The sequence below is a fragment of the Canis lupus genome, chromosome X, assembly GCF_048164855.1.
Source record: "Canis lupus baileyi chromosome X, mCanLup2.hap1, whole genome shotgun sequence".
In the NCBI taxonomy this organism is placed as follows: Eukaryota; Metazoa; Chordata; class Mammalia; order Carnivora; family Canidae; genus Canis; species Canis lupus.
Genome location: NC_132876.1, coordinates 70562391 through 70572384, shown reverse-complemented (window position 1 = coordinate 70572384; position 9994 = coordinate 70562391).

Sequence of the window (9994 nt, the reverse complement as noted above, 5' to 3'; positions counted from 1 at the left end):
TATTTAGTTCAGATGAGGGCATCCAGCCCTAACTATGGGAAGGAATAACCAAATCACATTTTGCTTGGTGCTTAGCATATGCAGTGTACTAGTACCTACCATTGGCATGTACACATGTACCCATAACTGCTCTCAACTCTATATGGGACTTTCCATACCTGCCAATCCTCACTTGGACAAGACTCTAGGGCTAGGCCATTTCTGAAACCCAGGGGAGGAAAAGCTGGGTGTGAATGGTTGTTCCCAACATGTACAGAATTCTAGGATGGCACCCCCAATGAGCCACAAATCCTTATATAATTGCCTCCCTCTAAGTGTGGGTAGGATCATTAAATATGATGGGCTATCAATCCCATAACTATGATATCATATGGGAAAAGAGATGTTTCAAATATAATGAAGGTCCATATTCAGTTGATTTTGGGTAAATCAAAAGGATGATTATCCCAGGTGGGCCTGACTTAACTGAGTGAGCCCTTAAAAGAAACAAGAAATATTTTCAACAATTGATGTTGCTGTGTTTGGACATTCATAGGCAAACAAAACAAAACAAAACTTGACCTTATAAACTTTGTACCTTATATAAAAATTAACTCAAAGTGGGTAATAGATTTCAATATAAAACGTAAAACTATAAAACTTTTAGAAGAGGGACGCCTGGGTGGCTCAGCGGTTGAGTGCCTGCCTTTGGCCCCGGGCGTGATTCCGGAGTCCCGGGGTCAAGTCCCACATCAGGCTCCCTGCATGGAGCCTGCTTCTCTCTCTGCCTGTGTCTGCCTCTCTCTCTATCTCTCATGAATAAATAAGTAAAAAGTTAAAAATGAGGGAGGAAGGAATGGAGGAAGAAAAGGAGGAATGAGGGGGAGAAGGGAAGCCTCAGCAGATGCTCTCTTTTTGGCATTGTAGAAGCAAACAACCATGTTGTGAACTGCCCGTGGAAAGAGTTGTGTGGCAAGGACCTCAGGGCCTCTAGGAGCTGAGAGTAATCCCTGGCCAACAGCCATTAAAAAATGTACACTTAAGCTCTACAATGGCAAGGAACAAAATTCTGCCAACAGCCAGTGCTCTTAGTAGAGAACTCCAAGCTCCAGATGAGATTGGAGCCCTGTGAACACCTTGATTTCAACCTAGTGAAATCCTGAGCAAAGAATCCAGCTAAGCTGTGCCCAAACTTCTGATGCATGAAAACCGTGAGATAATAAATTTGTGTTGTTTTAATCCACTACATTTGTGGTAATTTGTTACACAGTAATACTAACCAAGCCACAGCCCCAAGAGTGAGATGGCGTTGAACAACTAGGAGTTTTGTTTCCAGGGGACACAGTTGGGACCCATACATTGTGACAAAAGAAACCAGCAACATCAGTGGGGAGGAGCCAGGCTACGAGTTAAAACAGATGCTAATGGTCTTTCCCCAAAAATATGTTTTTTTCAGTTTAGAGTCTTGAACTGCCTCCAAACCAACCCAGCTCTGCTGGCTGCTTGACCCTGCAGTCATCTGTCACATCCCAAATATGCTGCTCACATTCACAAATGAATTGCACATTGATGGCACTATGCACTTGCCCTGCTTCCTGCTTCAGATTTTCATCTGTAGCTAATTCCACTTGCAGCTTTCCTGGCCCTGCCTAGAGAGGTGGCCTCACACCCAGGGCCCCAGCTGTTCCAACAGCCCTGACCAATTACAGGCAGCTACCTTAGGCCAGCCTGAGTCTCAGAAACTGGTCCTTTCCCCTATCCTGCTAGTCTCCAGAACTGGGACCCAACAGGACACCCAGGGTGGCTCTCAGTGAATGCCAGAAAGGTCAAAGACCTAGAGTAGGATTGTACATATGAGGTGGGAAAAGAACTTTCTTTTGATCTTGACTTCTGCTGCTGTATATTATGCACTCTCTTAGTCTACTCAGGCTGCCATAACAAAATACCACAATCTGCACAGTTTAAACAACAGAAATTTATTTCCCCACAGCTCTGGAGGCTAGGAAGTCCAAGATCAAGGTGCCAGCTAATTTGGTTCCTGGAAAAGAATGTCTTTCTGGGTTGTAGATGGCTGCCTTCTTACTACTGTCCTATTATAGCAGAGAGAGAGAATGCAAAAGTGAAGGAGAAAGAGAGAGAGAGAAAGCTTTGGGGTCATCTCCTCTTCTTATGAGTACAGCAGCAGCCTATGGGATTAGGGCCCCACACTTATGACCTCATTTAACCTTCATTACCTCTACACAGGTACTATCTCCAAATATAGTTGCATTGATGGTTAGGGCATCATCATATGAATTTTGGAGAGACAGAAACATTTAGCCCATAACAATTACCTTCCGCTGGGCAGCCAAAAATCACATACTATTCTAGTACAGATGGACAAGGTTGGGGAGAAGTGGAGACAAGAGCCATCAGTCATGCCCTCATAAGTGTGACCATCCTTATTTCCAGTATTGGAAGGTGCTATGGTATAGTGGCAAGAGCATGGACTTTGGTGTTAGGCACCTGTTTCCTCTTACTGGTTGTGAGATCTTGGAAGAGTCATTTAAACTCTCTGAACCTATCAACTGTAAATGAAGATTAGAATACATATTTTTCATGGGTGCTGTTAGATTTAATGAAATAATGCATGTAATACACCTATTAGCACCTAGTACATAGTGGGTATTCAATAAACACTAATGCTATTTCCCACTGGATCATCTCTCAGCGCATTCCCTATACCATCCACCTTCACCAGGTCCAATGCATGCTCTAGCTATTATACACACTGATTTCCTTTGTTCTGGGTAGATGATAGCAACATTCAACATTCCTGAATTAAAGATTGTGGTAGGTAGAATTTCTAAGAATGGCCCCAGGAGTCAATATTCTTATTCCAAGAACCTGTAAATGTGATGAGATACTGCTTTCATGGTTGTGTTAAATTATATGGTCCAGGTGACCTTTAAAAAGAGAGAGTAAGGGGTCCTGGGTGGCTCAGTGGCTGAGCATCTGCCTTCAGCTCAGGACATGATCCTGGGGTCCTGGAATCAAGTCCCACATGAGGCTCCCCACAGGGAACCTGCTTCTCCCTCTGCCTGTGTCTCTGCCTCTCTCTCTGTGTCTCTCATGAACAAATAAATAAATGCAGGAAGCCTGATGTGGGACTCGATCTCGGGTCTCCAGGATCACACCCTGGGCTAAAGGCGGCGCTAAACTGTTGAGCCACCTGGGCTGCCCAATAAAATGTTTAAAAAGAGAGAGAGAGAGAGAGAGAGAATGGATTATTATTATTCAGCCTTAAAAGGAAGGAAATTCTGACACATGCTATAACATGGATAAACCTTGAAGACATTATGCTAAATGAAAGAAGTCAATCACAAAAAAACACAAATATTGTGTGATTTCATTTATATAAAGTACTTAGAGAAGTCAAATTCACAGAGACAGAAAGTTAAAATAGTGGTTTCCAGGAGCTGAGGGAAGAAGAAATGGGTAATCATTGTTTAATGGATATAGAATTTCAGTTTGTAATGATACATAAGTTTTGTAGATCAATAGTGGTGATGGTTGTACAATACAAATGTGCTTAATGACACTGAATTGTACACTTAAAAATGTTTAAAACAACGCATTTTAATATTTCTCCAAAAAATATTTCTCCAAAAATTGTAATATTTCTCCAAAAATTGTATATTTCTCCACAATTTTTTTTTAAAAAGGAGATTTTCTGGATGGCCCTAGTCTAATTACATGATCCGTTAAAAGCAGAGAACTTTCTCCATCTGGTGGCAGAAGAGGAAGGAAGAAGAAATTGAAGCTGACACATTGTCTCTGGTTTGAAGATGGAGTAAGGCAGATGAGAAGAAATGCAGGTGACCTCTCTCAAAGCAGTGAGCAGCCCACAAAGAAATGGGGTGGGCCTTAGACCTACAGCCATAAGGGAAAGTAGGTTTTGCCAACATAAATCAGTGTGGAGACTTACTCCCAGTCTCCAGATAAGAGCCTAGGGCAGCTGAAACCTTAATCTTGATTTTATAAGACCCTGAGAAGAGAACCCAGTGGAGCCCATCCAAACTTCCAGACCAACACAACTGTGAATTAATAAATAGGTATTGTTTTAAGCTGCTAAGTTTCTATATACGTGTATGGCAGCCATAGAAAACTAATATTGAGGCTTTGGGATTTTAGTCATATGAGGAGGTCCCATCCCAGGCCCTACAAGTTTGTTGCTATAAGCCATATTCATCTAGATTTTTACACATACACTTTTCTACATATTTGTTGAGTGCCTCTTATGTACCAGACACTGCTAGGCCTTGAGGATATAGCAGTGAGCACAGACAAAGCTATGGAACTTCCAGTCTGGACCAGAGGCAGCATTCTCTCCCTCTGGCCAAATCTGATGCAAACACTCTGCCTTGTGATCAGAATTCCCTTGGGCCCTTCTCAGCACCTGCATGCTGGTGCCATTTCCAAATGGTTGTGATGGGAGTGGCAGAAAAGGGCATTGAGAGAAAGGTACAGGCTGGGAAAATCTCTCTGAGGCCCAGAGCCTGGGTACAGCAGCTCTGCTCCATACTATGTAGTCATTCTTCAAGGATGCTTGTGAAGCGTGGGTGGAGCTCTCAGCATCTGGGGACAAACTGAGGCCCAAACAACTTAAAATAAAGATTCTACCTGGGCCTCTGAGAGAGTAAGAGTAGGAAGGGGGGAGATGAAGTGAGTGTTATCTGGGGCCATTTTCAAGGTTCAGAGGAGGTATTTGGAAAGGAGGCCTGGAGAGGGAAGCATGTGGTGGTAAATATACTTGAGGAGTATTGGGAAAATGACTGGGAGCATTGAAATACTGGCAAGAGATGGCAGAAGTTCACTAGGGAGACCAGACTTGAGAAGCAAAAAGACTTGGAGTGGGATTCCAGGTGGAGAAGCCAAGGAGAAAGGGGCCACAGTGGCCACACTCAAGGCTTCCCTCAGCAACTGAGAGACTGGGTGGGGCCTGGGCTTTGGACACCCAATCCCTCTTCCAGGCCCTCCTGGGCAAAGCTGGGGCCTAAGTTTTGGGGGAATGCCAAGGGTGGGGCTGGGGACAGCTCAGCTCTCCAGCCCTTTAGCAGCCCTTCCAGACTCATTGGTAATCTGTTTATGTGTTTATTTACAAGATTGGTTTATGCTTCAGTGAAGGGGAGCTTGGCTGTCTGCTGTCAGGCCTCCAATTCTAAGTTAAACTCCCCTTCAGGGCAAGCTGCCTGCTCCCTGTTGCATTGGGCTGACTTTCTTCTGCTTTCTCTGTTCCTTTGGCCCCTGACTGGTAGACAAGGAAGTTTTAGGGAGCTGGTCTTCTTGGACTGGCTAGGCCTCTGGTTTCCTACAGACCCCAGACATCTGGGGTGGGGGCGGGTTGGGTCTGGGCAGGAACTCAGACTCCATAAGAACCCTGAGAAAATCACACTGAAATCCTGCCCAGGGAAATCTGCAGTTGTCCAACAAGAGCTTCACTTTAATACATGTGGTATTTTTGTGTGTGTATTTATTTAGACTGTAACAGCTGCAGAGGGAGAGGCCTGTGAAGGGGGCAATGAGACTGCGCTGGGGTGACAGGGTGGGGAGAAGGTAAAGACTAGGTTGCTACCAAAGGCCAGAACCTAGTTTAGGGTGAAGGGGAGAGGTACAGACAGTTGGGATGTAAGAAAGGGAATCATCAGGAAATGCAGAACTGTGTCTGAAGGGACAGAGGCAGGGGAGGTACAGTGGTAGCCAAGGAGTGTGGTGAGGGCCTGACTGGGGTGGCCTATGAGGTGGGGCAGGGGAAGGAGGGCATGAGAGAGCAACCCTTTTACTGTTGATGAATATTGGCTATTACTATAACTCAGCATGTGAAGCATTTTTCTATTGCAAAAATAGATAAAATTCTGGAAGGTCATTCCCAAGGATAGGAGAGGGGCACCTGAATGAATCAACAGAGAAACCCTGGGGAAGTGGGTAGAGTTCATAACCAGAACTGGGAAAAATCTGATAGTTCACTGGGCTCAAGGTTTGTCAATCCTCTCTCCTCTACCAATAGACTAATGGGAGGGGTTCCTCAGACACTGGATCTCAGAGAGTGCTATAATAGGGGGAGTGGAGTGAGTTTCAAAACAGGAAAAGAAAAGGAGTATACAACTGAACTTTGAAAAGGCCTGATCTGAATTGTAGAACTAGGAAGGACCTAATGATCATATGATCCAACCTCTATTATTTTATACTCAAGGAACTAGAGCTCAGAAAAGGAAAGTGATTTGGCCAAGGTCACAAAGTTGTGATAGTGAGCTAGGCTAATGGACAGGCTTCAGAAAGAGACCATATAGGCTACCAGAGAGAAAAACTTAGAAAAGTTCTAGAAAAGCCTAGATAGGTTCTACAAATAGTTGGTATCACAGAACTACTACAAATACATAGTACCACTTAACCACTCTTCCACCTGTTGTGAACATTGCTAATTGGTCATTAGGACCCAACTTCAATGCTAACTCTACCTGAAAGTCCTTCTTAACTGAGTACTCTAGGCAATGGATCAACACTGACATAGAAATGAAAGCAATTTGTAATCTCAGGACTGGAAAAACAGCTGTGTGTCACAAAAGGGTAGAGTAGTACTAATGTCTAATCAGGTAGATATAATTATCTAAGGCTCTTTTGGTTGCAAGCAACAAAAGGAAGAGTTGTCCTCAGGAAGAGCAGGAACCAGAACAGCTCTGTAAGAAGTCTCTGACTCTTCCTCATTAGAACACTGCCACCTGTGGGATTCAGCTCCAATGACTGGTTCCAATGCTTTGTGTCTCCCATTATCAGTTTTAAATTCCCCAGAGTGAAGTTGATTGAACAACTTGGAACAGATTTCTAAACCTTGGAAAAATACATGAGGGAGGGAGGACAGGGTTATATAACATAGGTCCGACTTGCCACTGGGTCTGGGAATTGGGGCATTCCCAGAGATGCTTTCAGCTGCAATTAATAGAAAACATATCAAAAAGTGACTTAAGCTATAAGGGAAATCTATTGTCAATAAAATGTTGAGGGATATAGAGTTCTGGGAGTGGTTAATTCGTTATCAAGGATACAGCATATTTCCATCTGTTAGTAAAAGGAGTGTAGAAACAGTTATCGGGTAGACAATAAGTAGTGACTGTCACAGGAGTGCTGTTGTGAGCCCAACCACCATTCTCAGAGGTGTCTACCCCTGATATGCTTTAGGAAAACCAAAAGGGACCAAGAGAAACAGGCCGGAGTGAAGGTGAAGATGGGCTATTCATGGACCAGAGCCATAAAGGCTCTATAAAAGGAGTTACAGAAACACCTGTAATGCAAGAAAGGCCTCTCTAGGGCTAGCTGAGGAAGTGCTTTCATCACTCATTGGACCAGGAACAAGGGTATTTCTCTCAGGGGACCAGAAAAGCTACTTAGGACAAGTACAGACTTTCCCTGGACCAGGAGGCAATCTGGAAATGTTCCCCATATCACCCCCTCAAAGCTAAATTAATGAAGCAGGTTCTGGAAAAGACAGAAAATCCCACCAGCCCTAATGGTGGGATAAACCCAAACTTTCAAGGCAATGAGTCTGAGTAGTATGGTTGAGCATCCAACCGAGACAGGATTGAGGCCAAGAATAGGAATAGGGATTGAGTGCCCTATAAACTGTGCCAGCCAAGCCCATCAATGAAAAAAATCTGAGTTTCATTAGGAAAAGGAATCAATCTTCTGTAACCTCATTTATTTCTAGGGTTTTGTAATTTAAAAAAATTGTTGTGTTCCCCTTAGCTTCTGTGAAAAGTTCCTTTTGAAAACCCCCACCTTGTTTCAGATCAATTCAAGCAAAAAGGCAATTGGCCACAGATGAATCATAACACCTAGGAAGATTATTAATATCCTAAAGGGGAGAAATGGAGGTGGCCATTATGGGCCACTTGAAGTCTTGAGAAGATGAATTTGAGGTAGATCAAGAAGTGGTGTTTCTCTGAAGTTTAAAGCTCCTTCCTGGACTTTTCCCTCATGGAAAGGGGATAGAGATGACTATGGTCTGTAGACAGGACATAATTTGAGGGCTCTGAGCCTAAAGGTAAGATGAAGCTGGTGAGGATTCAGGTTGGGGCCCTTCTGAGGAAAGACTACCCCTAGGGAGATTCAATTCTTTTCTCTCTCTCTTTTCCCTGTGCTTTGACTATATATGGGAAATTGTGCATGTTACCAAATCTCAGTGCCAATTTCCTCATTTTTAAGATAGAGATACCAGGTAGGGATTCTGTGAGGATTAAATGAGATCATATACAAAGTGTTTAACATTCTTGGCCCTGAGCAGGTGGTCAGAGTCAATAAAGTCAATAAAGCATACTTTTTTTCCTTCTTCAGTGTGTGTATCTTTGTGCCAGACACTGGACACTGGTCACTCAGTTAGGAGCTGGATATTCAGAGATGAAATTATATAGTCCCTTCCCTCAACTATCTTTCAGTCTAGGAGATAGTTAAGAAAACATCATTTCTAATAAAGTCTCTAGTAAAGATATACACATATAGGTTCATTGGGAATATGGGATAAGTGAGACCAAAGTTTACCTGAGGAATCCACAGAGGAGGTAGCATTTAATCTGGGCTCTGAAGAATGAGTAGAAATGCACTCAGAGTACAAGCATGGGGATAGTCTTCAAGGCAGAGAAAACAGCATGTGTAAAATACAGAGGTATGACAGAGCATACCTAATTTAGTACTCCTGGAGCATTACCTGTTACCATAGGTAACACAGAACGTAAATTTTTCTATTAAGTTTTTAATTTTAATTCCAGTATAGGTAATACACATTGTAATATTAGTTTTAGGTGTACAATATGGTGATTCAATAATTTCATACATCACCTGGTGCAAGTACAAGTACACTCCTTAATCCCTCACCATCACCTATTTCACCCATTCCCCTATCCATCTCCCCTCTGGTGACCATCAATTCATTATCTATAGTGAAGAGTCTGTCTCTGTGTTTGTCTCTCAAAAAAGGTAAATTTAGTTCTACCGTTCAGGGCATCTTACTAAGAAATTTTGAGCATGAAAGTGGCTTATTACATTAGCAGTAATATTTAGGATGATTTTGAAGGATAGTGAAATTAAAAGTTAGATGAAATATTACTGTTTTGGGCAAAATGAGACCTTACCTGGAGCATTGGGAAATGGAGATGAAGAAGAGGAGATGAATGAGAGAGTTATTGAGAATAGAGAACCTTTAGAATTTGGTGATGAATTAGAATGTGAAGAATGAGAGAGGAAAAGAGACTGGTATTTGTCTGGTATATGGGCAACTGGATAGATTAGGGAGACATGCACTGGGATTGGCAACATGGGAGAAAGAGGAAATACAATAAGGGCAGGAAAGAGATAATGAGTTCCATTCTGAAATGTTAGTTTGACAAGCCTGTGGGATGTCCAAGTAGAGATGTGCAGTAGAGAAACCTGAGCTGGAAATGGAAATTTAGAAAATACCAGCAATAGTTAAGAGGAGAAGAGGTAAAACAACATTAAAAAGGTGGACAGCAGGGCAGCCTGGGTGGCTTAGCAGTTTAGCGCAGCCTTAGGCCCAGTGCGGGTTCCTGGAGACCCGGGATGGAGTCCCACATCGGCCTCCCAGCATGGAGCCTACTTCTCCCTCTGCCTGAGTCTCTGCTTCTCTCTCTCTCTGTCTCTCATGAATGAATAAATAAAATCTTAAAAAAAAGGTGGACAGAAAGGGCACCCGGGTGGCTCAGTGGTTGAGCATCTGCCTTCAGCTCGGGTCATGATCCCGGGGTCCTGGGATTGAGTCCTGCAACAGGCTTCTCTGCAGCGAGGCTGCTTCTCCCTCTGCCTATGTCTCTGCCTCTGTGTGTCTCTCATGAATGAATAAATAAGATCTTACCAAAACGGTGGACAGAGGCCCTTTGAAAGACAGACTGAGAGTTCTTCAAAAGGTTAGACATAGAGTCACCATTTGACCCAGCAATTCTGTTCCTAGCTATATACTCAAGAGAATGAA